This window comes from Taudactylus pleione, unplaced genomic scaffold (assembly GCF_031769625.1).
Source record: "Taudactylus pleione unplaced genomic scaffold, aTauple2 ptg000180l, whole genome shotgun sequence".
In the NCBI taxonomy this organism is placed as follows: domain Eukaryota; kingdom Metazoa; phylum Chordata; class Amphibia; order Anura; family Myobatrachidae; genus Taudactylus; species Taudactylus pleione.
Window position 1 is genome coordinate 1,175,700 of NW_028284582.1, and position 21,744 is coordinate 1,197,443.

Below are 21,744 nucleotides of genomic sequence, written 5' to 3' on the forward strand. Positions count from 1 at the left end.
AATTACCTGCAGGCGTGTGTATAAGGTGTATATAACACAAATGCATTCTGTGTTTATATTTGGGTCCCATTCCCAAGATATTTCATTATGATATGCAAATATTCCAAAATACGGAATATTCCGTTATCCAAAATACCCCTGGTCCCAAGCATTTTCGATATGGGAGACTCAACCTGTATTATGCTGGCACACGCTGCAATCTGATTATCTGGAACAATAGAATCACTCTGGGCAATAGTGGTTACATTCTATCATTTAGGTACGCTGCCATAAAAATTAGATAATGCAAACTGACTACGTGCATCCTCGGACTACTGGTGCAGCCACAAAGCAAGCAAGTTTAATGCTGGTAGTGATGCTATATTAATTAGAGGAAACATCGAAGGTCAACTAAGGTCAGGAGACGCAGGAACCTGAAGTGATGTTGCCAGCATAATGTGAAGATAAACAATGCCTCACCGCACTCTTCTTAGTGCATTCATAAAACAAACATAGTAGCATGTACAAAAAACGCACATAAGGAATAAAATAAGGCTAGAGATGGTGGAAGACAGGCATCTCCACCAGTGACCACCATGTTGATTGCAGAATTAGCTGTAACCTAACCCCAGCAAGTGCCAGATACAAGCACATTGCAGTACATGGCAGGCATATGAAAAACCACAGACAGCTTAATCAAAATATGTAATTTGCTGCTGAGACAGAAAATCGCTTGTGAGAATGTGAGTACATACGGTAAAACTTACACAAATGTCTGCTCCTAAGATTAGATTTCACTGCAATGAATAAAGTATATTTGGAGGGCTCTCACCAAGCACAATGGATTACATTTTCAGGATACGCATTTTAGATAACCGAGAAAGATAACGGATTTATAAGATTTCCTACTGCATTCTATTTAAAAGTGCTTTGTTTTATTAAAACACACAAAAAAATTAATTTATACACATATTCTGCATATGTCTTTCTATGGAGTAAAACAAGGGTACTGCCATGTCTGAGGTATGCCGCATGTAAGGATACTTTCTAATAACAAAGACTTGCTTATCCTGCTTCTATCATCTATGGATGATATTTTCTTTTACAACAGAGCAAAGCAATGATAAGTTGTACATTTAATTTATCATTGTTACTCTGGCACTAAAACACATACCCCAGTGCGTAATTAACACCTTGTTTGCCCAAATAGATATGTTGGAAGCATCCCTCACACTTCACTCACTGATATAAGTGGTAATTCTGATTTGTTCCAATGGCTGCTCATATGAGCCTCATCAGACATTCTTTTCATACATCATTTGTGGATCTGGTAATGTTCTTACTACTGCGCCATGCCACCATCTAGGCACATCTTGTGCATCTGGTAATGTTACTTACTACTGCAGGGCCAGATTGAGGGCGACATGGGCCTGGAGCTGAAAATGACCATGGGCCTATTAAGCCGAGGAGGTGTGACCAGTGCTGTGTGGGTGTGGCCAGTGCCATGTGGGTGTGTACACCCCTATACTCTCAGCTCTAATGTCTCCCTAAATTTGTAAAAGAAAAAAAATGCTTCATTTTGTGAGGCAAATAGAAATACAATTTTACTACTTATGATTTATGGCTGAGCGTGTGGAGAGCAGATGGCCAGTCATCAACATGTTGTCATGACAATGGGCCTATTTTTATGTGGAGGCCTGGAGCTGTAGCTCCATCTGCCCTACTGTTAGTCCTGCCCTGTACTACTGCACCACGCCGCCATCTAGCACATCTTGTGGATCTGGTAATGTTACATATTACAGCACCACGCCACCATCTAGCACATCTTGTGTATCTGATAATGGTTTGACAAGGGACTTAAGATAGGCGTTGAAAATCCGACGCCTACCTTAATCCCGACGCCGGAATCCAGAAGGACGCCAGCCCGAATGAGGTAAGTCCAGGGCGCCCTTAGCAGTTAGCCGTGGGGGGGGGGGGGGGGTAGGAGTATTAGGTTTTGGAGTTGAGGTTTAGCACTAACCCTAGAGTTAGGGACCACTGGGGGAGTTAGGGTTAGGCACGAAGGGGGGAGACTTAGAGTTAGGGACTAACGGTGAGGGTGCGGGTTGAGGAGGGATAGGGTTAGGCTACAAAAAGGGAGGGTTAGGGGGAGAACGGGGAAGGGTAAGTATACTTACCCGACCCCTGTTGGGAAACCAACCATCTGGATGCCGCTGCCAGTATTTTGACAGGAGGCATCCAGACAGCCGGCATTACATACCGATTCCATCTCTGGTACATGACAAGTAATTGCTTGCATAAATTCATTTTATTTTAGAGAGTGTGCTATTTTTAAAGTGAATAACGATTGAAACAAGTATTTCTCAAAGTTTACACATATACAGTTCAGGAAAATCTAAGAGGAAAAATGACAAAGCAGCTATTTTACACAAAAAAAAAAATCATTATGTTTCCACACAAGTGGTTAACATTTGTGGTACAGTTCCCAATTCTAGTCAGTGATTTAAAAAAAAAAATAAAATAAAAAAATAAATTAAATCGTAATTTTAGTGAGATTAGAATGCAACTAGGAGGACCACACAAATCTACAAATGATACAGACAGCGAGACTATACTTGGCAGTTAGGGCCTCTATTATGGTGCATACACACCAGGGCCGTAGCTAGGGTAGCGGGGCCGGTGCCATGGCACAGGGCACCACAGGTCATTGGGCCTGTCAAATTTCTGTTCATTGTCATTCTCACTTGTAGCTTCCACTTATTTCATCCCCAGCATCTCCTGGCCTCCCCTATCTCTTCCCTGGCCCTTCCCCATGATGCTATTCCCCTTTTTTGGTGCATTATATCCTTTTGAAAAATGAGGGAGGCGCCAATGCTCTTTCTGGCACAGGGCACCGAAAAGTCTAGTTACAGCTCTGATACACACGGTCAGATTTGTCAGATGTGTCAGATGAACGATCTGAATGATTTGAACTACAAACGATTTTTGACTGCATTAAAATGACTGAAATCGTCCAAAACTGACTGCAAACACATCAGATGTCAAATATCGTTATCTGACCATCGGGAACGCGCATCATTCATCGTTCAAACATGTCAGATTTTCCTTCAGATATGAACGATTTTTTTAAATCATTATCGTTCACATCTGAAGAAAAATCTGACTGTGTGTATGCACCATTAGAGTATGGAGTAAATTAAGCTAAACAGGTGCAACTTTCTCTTTGCAAAATTATGATGCGCTGTGATTAGAGGGCAAATGGGGGAAGTATTTAGGGGCCTATTTATCAAGGCGATTTTCCATACAATTTTCCAGAAACTGAAGTTTCTGCTAACATTTCTGTATCACCGCTATGTACTAATACCCTAATGCAGTAGATTTCACAGAAATCTGCAAAAGGCAAACTCTAGGCGCAGACCACAGTCCCCATTATTATCAATGGAGACTACAATTAGATCCCTAAGTACCAAACTCTGAAAAGCTCTGTATTTCGGATTTTGGCCCTGTTGGTTTACGCCAACCTCACATGGCGTTAACCCGCTTTATGCCTATGGGGGCACTGTTGCAGGAGAAGAATCTTCCAATCGCTCTCCTGCAACCTCAAGATGAAAGATAAAGTAATCTAACGGTACATAGGGGTCAGATCATAGTCCCCATTGATAATAATGCCTTTTGCAGGAGATTCTGTTAAAGCTCCTGCATTCAGCTATTAGTACATAACAACAATTCATAAAGTAATGTAGAATCTGCAGTCAGTGTCTCTCTCTCTCTCTCATATATATATATATATATATATATATATATATATATATATATATATATATATCACCCTGAATGGTAAATAGGCCCTTAAATAAGGAACATTCCATTCCCAGGACATACAGCTTGCTTATTTTCACCTCTGACAGGTCTACATAGCTGCAGATTACACTACACAAGTAGCCAGCAGATACATAAAGCATATTTCGGGCAGCTTTAAATGAATAGGCAAGAAAAAGCATTGTCATTAAAGCCTATTATCAATCAAAATGAGAAATTATTTTATACCACAAACCAAAGGAAACACCACCACTATGGTCACCAGCAGCCAAAGCTGTCATTTAGTATAAAGTCACTACTTATTAAAGCAACTAAATTCTTACTTTTAACTTTGAACATTGGAGACTATAACATACCTCACATCTGTCCCTTAATGTGATCAGGGCAAATTTAGTGAAATCCCCTAAAATCGGGACTATTCCAATGTCGGTGGGACAGTTCTGATTTAAGGTGCCAGTCCCACTTTCCTCTCGGGAACACCTTTGTCAGGTGTTCGATGTGTAAGTTGGGTTTCACTACTAATCTGCATAGTGGATCAGCAGTGAACAGTCACATGCACCTGCTGCGGGTCTGTGTGTAAATGAATGGGTGTTTGATGGTAAGGTGTGAGCTAATTATAACATAACCACACCTCCTTTCATCTTCTTTTATGAATCAAGGTTTGTCGAAGTTGGGAAAAACATGCACTCGGGTGGGATACATTTTCTGACCAGATCTGATTGTACTTGCCCAGAACTTTAAATAGCCAGCTCTACCCCGTTTTAAGGTCTCATTTTCTCATCTATTGAGTGGTTGGCACTTAAATGGTGACAATTATTTAAATAAATATACAAATATACACACTCGGGCAGGTGGTCCAGTAAACCTCGAGAAACTGCCCCTATTTAGTACATCAGCTATTTTCCTATAACTCATTCACAATAAAAGCCAAAGAAACTCCATAGTGTAATGTCCATGAAATCATGATGAGCTAATGCACATCACTTGCAGCCACACTTGTACATATATATATATGTATGCTACCAACAGAGCTGTCACCACTTATGACAAAACCCTATCAGTATTCCGGGTAGTTTTAATAAGTCTGTTGAGAGAAACCTTACTATTGTTTTAAGCAAATTGGATGGTGTTTACAACAGCCAGTGGCTCAGCATGTTAATAATATGCATCGACTGGATAGAGCAGAATAATAAGCCAGCAGAAAGGAGGCATTTTAATGAGGCAATTACCAGGGCAGCTGACAACGTTTGGCATGAGGGCACGAAAAGAAAACCGAGCAAGTGTTGGCAGTAAATTGTGAATCTGAATGCAATAAAATGACATCAGATTTCTGTCTGGATACTGAACAGCGCATGTGATATATGTCTTAAAATATTATATCATGGAGATAAGATGTGTTCTGGAGTTATAAATGAATGCATTAAAATGGGTTTGGATGAGAGCACTAAGCAGGGTAATGCCTGAAGCAGCAGATAATGACAGATTGGGGGTGAACTGTCTAGACAGCGAGGGGGAGCGACCGGCGTATCTTTCTATGAATGCATCTTACATGCCTAACACAATGAAATATATAAATTGATGAAATGTCCAGGTACTAGTAGTTACTATAAGGACCATCCTACACCAAGCACCACAAAATTCCACTGGATCACAATCATTTTCACTTCCATTATCTGGCATTGCTATTCATTCAGTAAGCAAATGGTGGGGTTTTTCCTTTAACGTAGTAGCCTTATATCACATAATGCTACAGCTTATACTACACAGCTGTTTTCAAATAAGTGACTTACAGTACAATACAATACAGGACAAGGATATGGATAATATACATTGCTAAATCAGCGACCATTACACCCAAATAAGCAATAGAGCATAAGCGACCAAGTGTTAAGGCCCCCATACATCAGCGAAGGATTGCCGCGATGTTGCGATCCTGGAACCCGGCATTGCATGATCGCTGAAATCCAACATGTTGGATTTCACAGATATGCCGATCACGAACAAAAAATGATCGTGACTGGCAGATCGGTGAAAGGAGGAGGTTGAGTGCTGGTGAGATATGAGATATGATGTCCTGACGTATGGAGTCATTTTTAGATGTAAAGTAGGTAGCAAAGTCAAGGGCAGGAGAATATACAAATAATAGACTCAGTGCAGAATAGTATCAAAATCATCTAGAACATCATATACAATATATTTTACGCTAGAGCATTCACACTTAAATATTATGACACAGAATTTAGAAACCTCCATTCCCAATATGCATTAGATAATCATATATAAACAGCAAGATCCAACTATAGTCTGACTCCCAATCAATAAACATAACATAAAATATAGAATCTAGGTAAAGTATGCTGATACGGCGGCAATTTAGCATATGTAGATTGTAACCATCTCTGCCAAATTTCGGTCAAACTTTGATTCAGCTTTACGAGTAGTATATACTCTGTACCCGTAGTAGCCACCCATGCTCTCGCTGTACATACTTTGGTCAAGGTACATAAATTAAAGGATGTATTGTCTAATGTACCTATCAAAAACATCCTCGTCCAAAGTACCAAGAGTACAAACTGCCGGAGTCAAAGCTGATTGGTGTATTATTTGATGATGCAATCACTCAAATTACCTGGCCCCAGAAACTGTGTACCTTTGGGCAGGACCAAAGGAGATGCCAAAAGGTCCCCTGAGAACACCAGCAAATATTATCAGCACACCCCCTAAATTAAAGGAGACGTACATGGGTGAGGTAAGTCCTGTGTACTATAAATAATTGAATTTGCTGGAATCCAATAGCCGCCGTGGAGTCTCTTGGACTACTAAGGGCCAGAGGGCCTGATTCAGAGCCGCTCGTAAGCGGCCGCTCGTTCGCTCCGAGCGATGTTCGCACATCTGCGCATGCGTATGGGTTGTAATGCGCATGCGCCAACCAGTCAGTGCAGTCGGAAATCGTGTGCTCGCAAAATAGCGAATGCCTGCTAATTTGAGTGACAGAATGAGGCGTTTGTGGGTGGTAACAGGGGAAGGTGCTTGAAAACGGGGAGTGGAGATCCGAACGCAGGCGTGACAAACGGTCAAAACAGGCGTTTTAAGGGTGTGCATAATTAACAAAGCAGCGTCATCGACCACGTCACTTGGTTGTCTTTTAGTCTGAACTGCTCGCATGATTGCGGTAGGAAAATGCTACCACAAGAATAGCAAGCAGTTCATACGCCTTTCGATGTACTCGATTAATCTAATAAATAGCGGAGATGACGTATGATGCGAGCGGCCAAGGGGCGTCTTTACAAAATAGCGAGCGCATGTTTCGTTCGCTCGCTCAGACGTAGAGGCGTCAACAGACTGCAAAGAGCGAGCGCTCAATTTAAATAGCCAGCCCCTTTTTCTGAACGAGCGTCCGCAAATAGCGTCCGGCTCTGAATCAGGCCCAGAGAGCAGTATTCATCAGACATTGGGCCAACCTCCACCTCCCACTTTTGTTTAAGACTTGGAAGGTTAGATGAATGGTGAGCATTCATAATAAAGGTGTAAAGACATAAGAGAGCTCTACGAGCATTTAGGGACAATAGGAACAACTTCCTATATTTTTAGCATTATCAAAAATGAATCAGCAAATAAAAGTATCTTGAGTAATTTGGACTACATTCAAAACGTCTCTAATGGTATTTTTTGCATTTAAAATACAAGTTTATAAAAAGCTGGAAAAAAAAAAACACTTGCAACTCTCAACTGGAAGTTCAAAAAACATTTTCCCATATAACTGTTTTTGAAAGTACAATAAACAGGGCCGTAACTAGCGTGGTGCGGCCAGTGCGCTCGCACAAAGCGCACATGCCCTGTGGGTGGAATTGACCGCCTGCACCCACGATCACCCCCTCTAGCTTGCTTCTCATCTACCGCCCGCTGCAATGTTTAATAGTAGTGTTGTGCCCGGCTCCTTCTCTGTTGGAAGCACCGCTACTCATACCCATTACAGCGTCATGACGCATCTCCCAGTCCAGTCCCACAGTGCCCTGCGCCGAGTAGTGCTGGTCTGCAGAAAAGAGACAGCACTGGCGGGGACAGAGACTGCTGTTTTCCCCCGGCTCCCACAGTGACGCACTAGCAGGTAAGTGCTGCATTTAGAAGACACACCCGGAGGGTGGGATAAGGGGGGAATTTGTACTGTGTGGCATAATGTGTAATAGTGGGAATTTGTACTTTGGGCATAATGTGTAAGGGGCATTACTACTGTGTGGCTTAACATGTATAAGGAACACTACTATGTAGTGTAATGTGAATAAGGGGCACTACTGTATGGCGCAATGTAAATTGGGGTACTATAGTGTGGCAACGCCCTTTCTTTACGAGACACACCCCTTCTTTTGGACTACACACCTGCGGCACCAACCTGTCCCTATTTACTATATGGGGGAGGGGGGGGCACCAATTATTATTCATTGGGAGGAGTGTACCAGAGGCTCTACACTATGGGCCTGAATCAGAGATGTATGCAAACCCGGTGGTTTGGTTCTGGGTCTGCGTAGGCCCGTTCTGTGCATGTGCAGAATGGGTCCCGCATGCTCACATTCGCAGATCCCCATTAGCCGCAGCATGATTGACATGTTGCAGCGTCTGGGAAATGGAGCGGGGACGGCGACCAGAACCATTCTCCAAAACGAGGGCATGTCACCCCGTCCTGGAGGCACACCGAGCCCAGGGACACCGACTTTCTGTACTCGGCTGTCCCAGCTACCGCAGCCTGGCCAAAGCAGCATGATCCGAGGCAGCGTCTACAGAGGCTGCACTCGGATCGCAGATGCATGACACCTACAGACACCTCCTGCTGCATTTGCATTTAGTTGGACGGTATTGCACAGCCATTTCCTTGCGGCGGTGTAATACTGTCCCATCTCATCAGGCCCTAAGTCCTTACATCTTTACTGTAAAAGAAGGACTTTCCCCACCTTTTCAGCTGTTCACGGAGGTGCGCATAAAAAAACAACAACTTGATTTTGCAGCATTAAGTGACTGCATTTTTAAAATGGAATTGCAAGATAGTGCAGCAGCAAATTTGACCTGTGATTTTGACTCGTGGGACCAAACCTCATTATACAGGTAGTATACCATAGTCAGTTAATTCAGAGACTTGTGAGAGTTGAAGGAGTTACTATAGTGATAAATCTTGGACTAGGATATTAATCACAAGCAGCAGGTATGCAGGATGTGTTGCTGCCATTTGCTATGGCACTCGTCAGAACGTAAATACAACCTGAGAAATGATTTTCCAACAAATTTGCATAAACGTCGGGTGTTGGTTTACCATTAGGAGTGGTCATGCCCTAAAGATATATTTTAAATCCTTAACACAAATGTCTAATATGTAGTGTCCATGACAATGCAGTAACTGTAGCTACCCTGAATCCTTAAATCCTAGTATTAAACACTGGATTTACACCTCTGACATTTAATCGGTGATCAAGGTTGGGGGTGAAGCTACAAAATCCTGATGTCGATCACCAAAGCAATCTCTAATTTAGCATTAAAGGGGGCACGTAGCTTGTCCTGAGCCAAGGATAAAAATCTCCAGACAAGTACAAACAGTACAGAATATAAAAAGCTCTCCCCTAATAGATTTTACTGCTACATATCTGTTTTTTTGTTTAAAGGTGACCAAGTTGAACACCATACTGTAGGTTACAGCCGTGGTTAATGATCCTCCGTGTGATGAATTTTTGCCTCAGTTGCATTATGGACCCCTGGCATGGTGTAGATAACGGATCTACTGAATTAAAAGGGATTCAACCAAATGAATTCAGACATTCTACAATTTCACTGAGTGCTGCAAGTAAAAAAAGATACAGAGCAATTTAATATTCCGCTTTGAAGTAGAAAGAGAAAAAAAAAAGTTTGGGTTAACTACAAATCATCCTGCTCTCCAATAATGGCCTTGCAATACAATTATATTTCTAATCACAATAATGCTGTTTTCTACAGTCATTTTATATATTGTGCAAAATATAGCGCAACCTATAAAAATCTTTGGGAAGCAACAGGTAAGAGGGCAATGATCAGTACAAGTAAATAGGTCTGTTTCATTCAGGCAGATATTTAATTTTGTGCATGCATGACCCAACCCTGTGTGCATGGAGATTAGGCATTTGGTATGTAAATGACTCTAATACATATGCAAATTGTCCCAGGAGATCACACTGGGTAACATAAAGAGAGGGGTAAATGGCTCAGAGCTGCTTGTTCTCGTTCTGTGCAGAATTTTATTACCGAAAGACTGTACAAAGAGATAGAATAACCTACCGCTTTTATACGGTCACAGTTCTAGGCTGTGGCTTCCTGATACCCCTTCACCAGGTATGCTGGATACCAAGGCAGGATAGGGATTGGGGGAGGGGAGGTGTGTGTGTGGGAGGGGAGAGGAGTTAGGTCCTAAAGAACAGAGGGGCTCATTTTCTCTCTGGGCTGCCACTGGAATCTTTGCCAGCAATTACTGTTAAGAGTTCAGAGCCAACCCAGACTACTGGCATTGTACACAGCTAAAACACTTCATTGCCAAACCCAATTAGGACTTTTAATTATATCACCCCCTTTATAGTTCTGTGATGGTCAAGCATTGCTCTTCTCACATATGCAAGAGTCTGAGGGGATTCCTTCTCATGTCAGTGACTGGGATATTTCGCCAGATCCGGCCCATGCGCTCCCGCAGGGTCGTGGATCGCATCAAAAAGATCTGCAGTACATGCTGTTCAGTCTGTCAGTGTGATGAACGACCCCATGCATTTGGATGCGGCTGGTGAATGTCATATGGTGCGGTCGTTCACCAGATCGTGCGGTGTGTACAGGCCGTACGATTTGTCGTCCGTCACATCGTGGGTCGGCTGTATACACAGGTCGTCTAATGTGTACCCAGCTCTAGTATTTCGGACGATCTCACTGACCCTATAGCAACCAATCAGCTTCTGTTATGTTTTTAGACTGTGCTAGATAAATGATAGCTAGAAGCTGATTGGCTGATATGGGTAACTTTTCCACTTACTAAAGGTTTGATACATTCCTCCTCCTCCTCCTCCTCCCCCTTCCCCCCCCAAAAAAAATCGTATCCCAGAGAATTGGAGAAAAAAAAAGGAGCCACTTTAACAAGGTAGGAAATGGCTGAATGAAGTCATTGGGCCAATGGAATATGAATTATTAGCCCACACTAGAAAGATGACTTGAGAACAGGATGCCTGGCTCAATTCAGATTCAACGAGGAGCACAAAATGATCATTTACTTCCAGATTTAGTGTAACAGACTTCTGGAAAACATTCTAAACTTAATACATCTGATTACAATTCTTGGTCACCTTAATTACATTTAGTATTTTCTTACATGTATCAGACAATTAATATAGACTACTTAGGATTATGGGAGATGGAGGTCACAATAGGGGCTTGCATTGTCCTGCTAACTACTGATACTATGCTCTCTTAGTTGGCTTGTATTGGTTTCCTTGGGCATAAGGCACTTAGAGACAATGAAGGTATAAGGTTATCATCGTTATCAGTGTGTTTCACTTTGTCACCCGGTTTTGTAGAGAACTTATATTGGATTCCAGTCACAATGAATCCTGATATTGTGTATTTCCTTCTCTTGTATCTCTGTAACTTTTATATTTTATTGATTGAATATAGGATTTTGAAACTGTAAAAAATAAATATTGCATTACGAAAAAAAAAAAAGTCACGTAGTGCACTAGTCTCTCATGCATTAGTGACATCACTAATCGCTAGGGAATGAGTAGGCTGCATTCTCACGGGGATACAGCAAATATCCCGGCGGGCACGATGCCGTTGCTGATATTACCGGCGCCGGAATCCTGACCACTGGGATACCGAAGGTAAGTAGCTGGGTGGGGGTGGGGGAGAGGGTCAGGCACTAGGGTGAGGGTTAGGCAATTAAGGGTGAGGGTTAGGATTAGGATGCGGGGGGGGGGGTTAGGTTCAGGCACTTGTGGGGGGGGGGGTTAGGCCCAAAGAGGGAGGGTTAGCGTTAGGGGGGGGGTTAGCATACCGAACAACAAGTGTCGGTATACTAGCCCTGACGGGATGCCGGTGTTGGGATTCTGACATCCAGGACGCGGATGCGTTTCCTGCGCTGATGCTCACTAATGTCGACTGGACATTTCATTGGCCACAAATCTAAAATTTGTAACTGAGAGAGAAGGAAAGTACGCATGGATAGATAGAGAGAAAGATAGAGAGAGAGAGAGACCGTGTGGTGGCACCCCGGGACTTATAAAAAAAAGATGAGTCACACACTCCTGGATGTCAACATTTCAGTTACTGGAACATTGGCAAACAAGAGTGTGTGATTCATCTTTGTAGAATATCGGGTAGTATTTGTGTTGCCCTTTATAATGCAAATGTGAATTCCAATAGTATTTATAACATAAAATTTTCGGGATTTTATTGTAACCACATTCATTGACACTGGGCTATTGTATGTTTTTTGTGTTTAATGGGTTTCACGTTTTAATTGGTTAAGGAAGGTTGTAAGGAGTGTGCTCCCTGATCCGGATAGCTGACATGCGTTCCACTGAGATGCAGCTGGAATGCAGAAGAATGCAGATTTAGAGAACATGTGATTACACCCCGATCTCAGGTGTGGGGAATTTGGAGAATTGTAGCCAACATATATTGTGTGTTTGTGGCTAGCTATTGAAACACTGGAATAAAGGAATCTATCTTTTTTTATTGCTTATGGAGTCTCCGAGTGCCACCTTTTCGGTTTGCAGTTATCATTTGGGACTGTGTTGCTCCTAATGGAGGAAGGCAATGGGGCAAGTTGATTTATATTCACCTGCTGATTGGGTGTCTGGGCTTATATACTTTATACACACAGGGAGGTTTTTGCAAATTGCAAAAGAATAGAAAAACTCTTTTTTGGGGGGGCAAAAAACCTGTGTGTACATCCACTGTATAAAAGCGAAAATTCATCCTTCTGTCTTTCTATACAGATCCACAGTTTACAAGCCAAGATCGTGAAATTTCACATACGAGTGTAATAAAACACGGCGGAGGCAACTAAAAAAATTTGAAATCAAAATTAATTACTGTTCATTTCATTTTTAATTAATTAAAAAACACAATTTTTGCATAGCATTCGCCCTCTACAGGTCAAGTACAGAATTAGAAGAGGATTTAGCTTATCTACTATTTTTTCTTTTCTATCTCTACTATCTAAAAGCGAAAAAAATTTCTTCTGTCTTTCTATACAAATCCACAGTTTACAAGCAAATATCTCTCATGGTTCTACACCTAAAACACCAAAGAAGAACAAAAGCATTGTCCTGTTTGGTTTATTGTTAGATGCAGATTTGGACACCATTCTTCTTGGGCCATCTAGAAGGCCATTAATAAAAATATTAAAATGTTATCTTTGTCTAATTTCATAATTTGATTTTATAACATGCATCTTGCTAAATACGAAGGAATTATGGAATTTTATTCTGTAGCATATAATCTAAGTCTCTGAACATCATTTACTGTGGCTCTCGCGTGGAGTTTACAGTACCTTTTAAATGCTGTATGAATTTATAACCACTATTGATATTAAGCCAGGCTTATTATGAGTCTGAATATGGTAAAAATTGCTCTCTGCATCCATGAGGAGAGATCCGTCTGATTTAGAATCAAGCTCATAAAGATGGCAACTATACTGGGATGCAAAAACGCAGCTCTGCAGCACAAAATTTTTATTTATACTTGCTCATGAGCTTACACAACTAGATGGTGTCAACATTAGCGACCAAACTTTTTTGTCTACCTCCTTGGTTGCTGGACCGGTCAGAGGCCACTTCCGGTTCATTCCTTTGTCAGCCCCTGAAGGGTAAAACAGATTGGATGAATCTTATATACCGTGGAGACCCTGAATGCCGGAAACAGCTGCACAAGGAAGTAGTTGCTGTGCATTTCATAGTGCGATCCAGCAACCAGGAAGTACACAGTCATCCTGGTATCAGAGCAACAGAAGCTCTTGGCCGTGTTTACACTGTACATCCGACAAATTTTTAATGCTTCCATCTCCGAAGTTTGCTTTACACCGTTACAGGTCCTACTTCCTTCGAAGACCTTAGGACTGTGGATGGGGAAGTTTGTCACACTTTTCGTGAGGCCTGCCTAAGGAAAGGTTTGTTGGAGGATGATGTGTAAACAACATCCTTAAAATCCTGGGCAACGCCGGGTACTCCAGCTAGTTGCATATAAAATGCAACAATTTTTAATTTATCATTTTGTAATTCTCCCCATAATTTCTACAAACTTGTTGGCTATATACTACTTCCGCTTCTTATATACACTCACCTAAAAGCATTTGGAACTTCTTATATCCTGTCTGGATCCTTTTCCAACCCCTCCCCCCTTTTCCTTCCTGGTGCGATGCTGGGTCCGCTGCATGCGGAAAACAGCATTGCGCCAGTAGTTTTTTCAGATTTCTGCTCGCACCCCGGGAGGGGTGTGAGAAGAAATCCTTAGTCGGGCTTAAAAGCGCACTGAATTGAATAGCTCCGGGAGCTCATTCCCGGCGCTCTTCAATTCACGTTGAATTGAATCGAGCCCTATGTATCAATCGCTCTAGATTCTCTTCTTCATGGTTCTTAGGGCTCAATCCAATTAGCCACGATGATCTTGCGGATGGAAGTAACCGCAGCAACAGCCGCATTTAATGGCAGCCCGAACTCGTACAAAAGTGCTTGCAGCCCCATAGGGCTCTGAGCAAAATTGTTCGAATTAGAGCTATAAGCAGGCCGGGAGGGGAGCGAGTTCAGGTGCCATTGTCTGCATTTTAACGCCAAGGTAACAGCAACTCGCACCCTTCACAGACAACTGGATAGACCCCTAAATATTCGCAAGATCAATAACAAGCTGCTGTTTATACTGTTCTGATCCATCTACGACTTTCCTTCCTTAGGAAATGTTTATAAATATACTCTTTTTATTTTGTTTTATTTTCAAAACTTAATAAACAGAAGGTAAGTGTGGATAACATACAAACATTTCAATAACATGTGGAACACGTGTGTATTAGAACCACGTTCAGAGATGATACGACAGAATGTCAGAAGTGGTGAGGAGGGAGCGGGGAGAGATAGGAGCGGTAGTGGGCGGGAGGGAGGGGAGATATGAAGTTTGCTGGATGCTGACAAGCAGCATTACTGGTAACCAGAAGCACAATTTCAAGATGTGGGTACACACTATAAGGGGATGTAGTCATAAGACCACCGTTCTAAAGCCCGACAAGGGATTTAAGATAGGCGTAGAAATACCGACGCCTATTTTACTCCCAACACTGGAATACAGACGGACGCCATCCCGAACGAGGTAAGTCCGGGGCTCCCTTAGTGTTAGCCGCGGGGGGGAGGGTTAGGTTTAACTATCATAGCGGGGTTAGTGCTAGGTTTTGGGGGGGAGGTTAGGGTTAGGCACTAACGGGGAGGGTTAGGTTTAGGGTGCGGGGAGGGTTAGGCTTCAAGAAGGGAGGGCAAGTATACTTACCCGACCCCTCTCGGGATACCAACCATCGAGATACCGCCTGTCTGTATTTTGACAGGAGGCACCCTGACAGCTGGCATTACATACCCATTCCACTATAAATGTGTGACCCAGCCAACAGTGGAATGTGATGTAACGATATATCGCATGCGCCGTACACAGTGCAAATCCGGTGCACGTCGGCAAGATGTGTCGTTACATGCTGCATGTAACAGCACCAGGTCGTTCATTGCATCGTGCCATCTGCTGTATGTACACACTGCACAATCCGTACGGTATATTGTTCCAATCAGCGTTGGAAAGATATATCATAAAGTGTGTACCCAGCTGCAAGTCGTCTCATAGCTCACAGGGTAAGGCCGAAGAGGCTTAGCCTGAGAACACCTTGTGGAGTAACGTTACTATACTGGAACAGTATAACTTATTATCTCCACACTTGGAAACGTGATCTCATTAGTGTATCATGAACCCTATTATTCAAAATGCTTGGCATATAACAGTATGTGTGTATGTATGCATTATATATATATATATATATATATATATATATATAGATAGATAGATAGATAGATAGAAGTGGGTGTGATCTTGCAGCGAGATAGGAGGCTTACTTGCTTTTTTAGGGTCCCAGAACATAAGTCCCTATCTACCTTTATCAGTAACTACGCACAATGATGGCTCCAAGCTTTGAGGCTGCACTGCCACCTATGTACATCATGTTACTAAGGAACCCCTCCCATTAGCCAGAGCCGTTTTCCCAAGGCTCTGCCAGTCCTGTGAAACATTGGTGGGAGATGATTATACAGATGTTTCTTCACTCGTGTTTGCTGCAGTCGTGCCGAACAGCCCCTCTCGGTGCGCCTGATCCCATAAGACTCTGCTAGCGCCGGGCGTCTTTTCTTGCATTTTGTTCGCCAAAAATACATCTAAGTCGCAACGCACCAGGAGACTGCGCTGATTAATTTGATATGCGACACTTGTATATCTGTGTGCGACTGAGTCTCTTAATCAGCATGTAAAGTGCTACAATGCAGCGGCCGCAGCTTTTTTCCATAACCTGTTCCGTTTAGTCTCAGTCGCCCACAGGAGAGAAACAAAAACTGGTGCGCTAATCACTCAGGTGTTGTCTAATATAGAGACTTGCTGCTGACACCAGAGGGATACCTGCAAATCACCCTCAAAAAGGAACAACAAAAAAATACAAATAAGGTGTCTGCGCTAATCACTATATAAAATACATAGGCTGTGAAAATTATAAATATATTATTATTTTATTGAACATATTAAAAAATGAACTGCAGTTCAACTCAAAAAACATAAACATTACACATTGAATGAAAAAAGAAATTAAATGTTACATTAATAATCTAAACACATACTGTTTACAATATATCATAGGAAAAAAGGTAGATGTTTTCAACTCTATGTAGAGCCTTGATGGTAATCAGCATATGTTGCTAATGGCAACCAGAATGATATCAATCTGTAAAGTAGGTATAGTTACTCTGTTGAAACCTGATATAGGGTATAGTGACTCCCTAAATTACGGAGCCGTGGAGCTAACAAATCTTGGCATGGTGAATATAATAGCGGGGGGTCTCCAGACCAAAACCCGCAGTCCAGTATCTCACCTGTCCCAGTGGACTCAAAGCTCCAAAGACTCCCTAGGAACCAGCTGCTCCTGCGACTCCCAGACAAATAGAAACAAGTAGGTGTGATGTTGGTCCTTGTAACCAGCGCCGCTCTGGCGGCTAGCTGTGGGACTATGCGTGGCTCCAATGACTCACAAGCAGGGAAGTCGTGCAGGATGGTGAGCCGTTCGCGCCTCAGCGACTCCCGATCAGGCTGCAAGGGGTGAAGGCTGGACAGTCTGCTTGTATGGGGAATCCCCCCGTCCAGAGGAGGCAACAGATAGCAGAAATGATGGTCCGCACAAACAGGCTCAGCATTGTCCGTCAGTGTGTCTTAGCAACGCTGGTGAGTAATTAATATGCAGGAAGTGCAAATCATCAAACAATGGTTCCACAGATGGAATACAGCAGTGTAGTTGGTCAAGAGTTGAAAAAGCAGTCCAGAGAACACCTTGACATGTTTCTCCCCTCTTGCAGGGGTTTTTTCAAAAGGTAATCGCCCACAGATATACAAGTGGCACATATCAAATGAATCAGCACAGTCTCCTGGTCCGTCCTATACTCATCACATTGTGCCTTAGATGCATTTTTGCTAAAGAAAGACGCCTGACGCTAGCAGAGTTGCCCGGGACCTGGCGGCTCACTCACACCAGACATATCGCGTTGCATGACGTATTGAGGCTAGATGAGCAAGGACACATCTGTAGTAAACTAATTTTAAATGGCGGGGACAGGAAGGAGAGAGCGGGAGGAATGTTAAGATTGCAGTTTGTGAGTGGCCACTCATCCCCCTCCCCGCTCTCAGTTTTTGTACAGAGCGGTTACAGGAATGGAAAAGACGGCTGCATGAGGCAGTCCCAGGTTTCCAACTAGGTGGTACAAATGGGTTTTCTTTTTGTTTTAGTTTAAAAAGCTACTTTTTTTGTTTTCCTTTAAACATCTAGAAGATGATGCGGAAGAACAATCTCAAAAGAGGGAGCAGCTTCTGAGCCCATAAATAATGGTGATTTATCACAGCTCTACAGCAATAGTAAGTGTTATGGTATAAAATACCTTTGTCTCTTTTTCTTCGAGGTCCATAGGGTCCACAGAAATTACCTTGGGGTATGTGGTTGGAGTGATGCAGGCACCAAAACAGTTAACAAGCTCTCAGCTCCCAGGATGCACTGGGTCCTCCTTCATATATACCCCGCCCCTGGCTACAGACAGTTAGTTTGTTACCAAGCCCAAAGCAGGAGGAGGAAAAAGATGAGAAGGAAGGACAATTGTAGTTTAGAAATACTCTCCCTTAAGAAGAGGGAATCATAAAAAATACAAAAGAGAAGATTACCCAATAACACAGGTGCGTTATGGTGGGTGTCCTGTGGACCCTATGGACCTCGAAGATAAAGAGCTAACAAACGTATGTTATACCCAGGGCCGGCTCCAGGGATCGGAGCACCCTGTGCCTACTCTCTCTAGTGCGCCCCTACATCACGCGCGGTGACCGAAAATGGGGGCATGGCCTAATTACCATAGTCCACGCCTCCTACGTGATGTTATTTGGAGGCGTGCCCGCACGGCACGCCTCCAAACAACGTCAGGCTGGGGGGGAGCCTCACAAGCTTGGCTTCCCCCAGCTCTTTCCTGTCACTGAATGGATGCCGCACGCACAGCTGCGGTGGGGGTCTCTAATCTCCCGATTTGACCACCTGCGTACTGTACTGCTGAAATCAGGATGTTGGGGAGGGGTGCGCCCTATATGGGTGGTGCCCCTGTTCGACCGCACTGGTCGAACACCCCTAGAGCCGGCCCTGGTCATACCATAACTCTTAATTTCTTCTTCGGGGTCCATAGGGTCAACAGAAATTACCTTGGGATTGTCCCAAAGCAGTTCCCTTAAGGGTGTGGACGCTCCTGTGTTTCAGCAGAAAGGAGAATCCTACGCTCAAAGGAAGCATCCTGAGAGGCAAATCAAATGCGTAATATTTGACAAAGTTGTGGACGGAAGACCACGTGGCTGCCTTGCATAACTGTTCAACAGAGGCACCACGACGAAACGCCCACGATGGTCCCACAGATCGAGTAGAATGTGCTGTCACTGTGTTTGGAACAGAGAGATCAGCTTGTGTGTAAGCTTGAGAAATTGTCATACCAAGCCATCTAGCCAGAGTTTGTTTGTTAGCGGGCCAGCCTCGCTTATGACAGCCATACAACACAAAAAGAGAATCTGATTTCCTAATGGAGTTGGTGCGATCCATGTAGATTCGTAGGGCGTGTACAACATCCAGAGAAGCTTCACCTGGCGAGAGGCCCGAAGACTGGAAAGCTGGAACCACAATTTCTTCATTTACATGAAACCGGGACACAACCTTAGGAAGGTAACCCGCCCTAGTACGAAGAACAGCTCTATCCTGATGATAAAAAAAAAAACGGATAGCGAAAAGAAAGGGCTGCTAAATCAGAGACCCTACGGACAGAGGTGATAGCAAGAAGGAAAACTGTCTTTGCGGTCAACGACTTTAGATCTACTGATTTCAGGGGTTCGAATGGAGGAGCCTGTGGAGCCCTGAGAACCAACGTCAAATCCCACGGAGCTACCGGAGGAATAAAGGGATTCTGAACCCTCAGAACGCCCTGAAAAAATTTCCTAACATCAGGCAACAGGGCGATCCTATGCTGAAACCAAACTGCCAGTGCAGATGTCTGAACCCTCAGGGTGACCAGACGAAGACCCCGGACTAATCCAGCCTGAAGAAAAGACTTTACTCGAGAGACCCTAAACACTTCAGGATCATATTTTCTATGTTCACACCACTACAAATACGAGTGCCAAATTCTGTAATAAATGCAGGCAGAGGAAGATTTCTGTGCCCTAAGCATTGTCTGAATTACAGAAGTGGAAAAACCTGTGGCCCTCAAAACGGAAGTTTCAAGAGCAACGTTGTCAAAGACAGACGAGGGAGGTCCGGATACAGGCAGGGACACTGTATTAACAGGTCCGGCCTTAGAGGAAGAGGCCACGGAGTGTCTATGGAGAGACTCTGGAGGTCTGTGAACCAATGGCGTCTGGGCGTCAATATTACTGTCCCGCCCCCCTGCTTGAATTTCCTGATGACCCTTGGAAGAAGGGAAAATAGAGGAACAGATACGCCAGTCTGAAGTTCCACTTCACTGCTAGAGCGTCCACAAGCTTGGCTGCGGGATCCCTGGTTCTGGAGGCTGAAGCTCGAAAGGATGACTGCCTAGATCTAGGAGTCGATGCTGAGGGTAGACCAGCCGTTTTAGAAGCTGCCACCGTAGCAACAATCTTATCCAGTTCAGTACCAAACAGGATGCCTCTCATAAACGGCAGGGATTCCAGGGCTATTTTGGATTCTGCATCTGCTTTCCAGTTCCTTAACCAAAGGGCTCTGCGAGCCACGACAGACAGCTGATGCCTTAGAAAATAGTATCCAACGCTGCCTCTCCCAAATAGGAAGCTGCCTCCTTAACATAGGAGATAATAGTCAGCTGTTCTCTGGAAGCCACTGGAAGAATATCCGGGCGAGTAACAGCTCCCGATAGCGAAAAGACCGCCTTGAGACAGGCTTCAAGTCTCCTATCTATCTGTGGAACCCCTAAGAGAGGATGCAGCGGGTATGGGCAATGTAGCGCTCCTGACCAGATGTGCCACATGCGCATCTACTGAAGGCGGAACTTCCCATTTGGCGCACTCGTCTGGTGGGAGGGGGTATAAGGCCACAATCTTCTTTGTAATATGGAACCGCCTGTCCGGAAAACTCCATACTTCCCCCATAGGTTCCGAGAGGTGCTTAGATTTGGGAAATTCAGCTTTCACAACTTTATGGCGCTTAAATACTGGAGCCTTTCTCTGCACTGGCTTCTCATTATCTATGTTTAGCACAGCTTTGACCGCCCTAATCAAGAGGGGATGTGCGCTGTTGGAAAATGGTCCTCCTCTCCTGAGAGAGATTCCTGAGAGGAGCCCTGTATATCCCCACACTCATCAGAAAATGCACCAGAGACAGCAGGCTGGACAGAATGACAAGATGAGGCCGACCGCCTTCTGATTTTAGGCTGTACCGGTCTAGCTGCTTGCAGTGGTTGCTGAAAGGCAGCAGAGGATGAAGCCATACTCTGACCTGAGTGGGCATAAAGGTCCATCAAGGATGGATGCATAGGGGGCATAAACATAGTAGGTTGTAGCTGCTGAGGGTACCCCATAGTCGGAGCCAGCCTAGGGGCTGCCAAACGGTCTACAACCTGCGCCATGATCTGGGAAAAGGAAGCCCATGGGGGTTCCTGCCCAGGAGCTGGTAGGTTTGACTGATCTGGTGACTCCTTAAAACAGTGACCACATAATCCATCTTGTATGAAATCCTGAGGGGATAACCCCGCTTTACAGGCCGTACACGACACCAGCACAGGGGCTTCAGCCTCCTGCTTCTTAGTTTCTTTGGACAGAACAATATCACTAATGCTATGCAAAGTACTTATACAATGTCACAATGTTTCACACCCAAAATAACCCACACACCTGTAGCAGAAGGCGTATGAGGAGAAACAGCAGTGATATATAACTGACCGTTATTTAGGAACAAAGTGCAGTATAACACACAGCAGATTTCACAAGTCACATGCAATGCAAATGATATACAATACAAATTATATATACACACACACACACATATATATATATATATATATATAAATACATAAATATATATGCAGTAAGCTCTTTTAGTCAACTACAACAGCCTCAGGCCAAGTAGGATATCGAGCTCTGTATAGCCTGATCACCTAGGGAGAG

General features: G+C 43.7%; 1 protein-coding gene across 3 annotated transcripts in view; it reads right to left on the bottom strand.

Annotated features, from left to right (window-relative positions):
- Positions 1-21,744, bottom strand: part of ASAP2 (ArfGAP with SH3 domain, ankyrin repeat and PH domain 2) — a 202,507-nt gene that overhangs the window by 107,195 nt on the left and 73,568 nt on the right. The window lies entirely within an intron of this gene.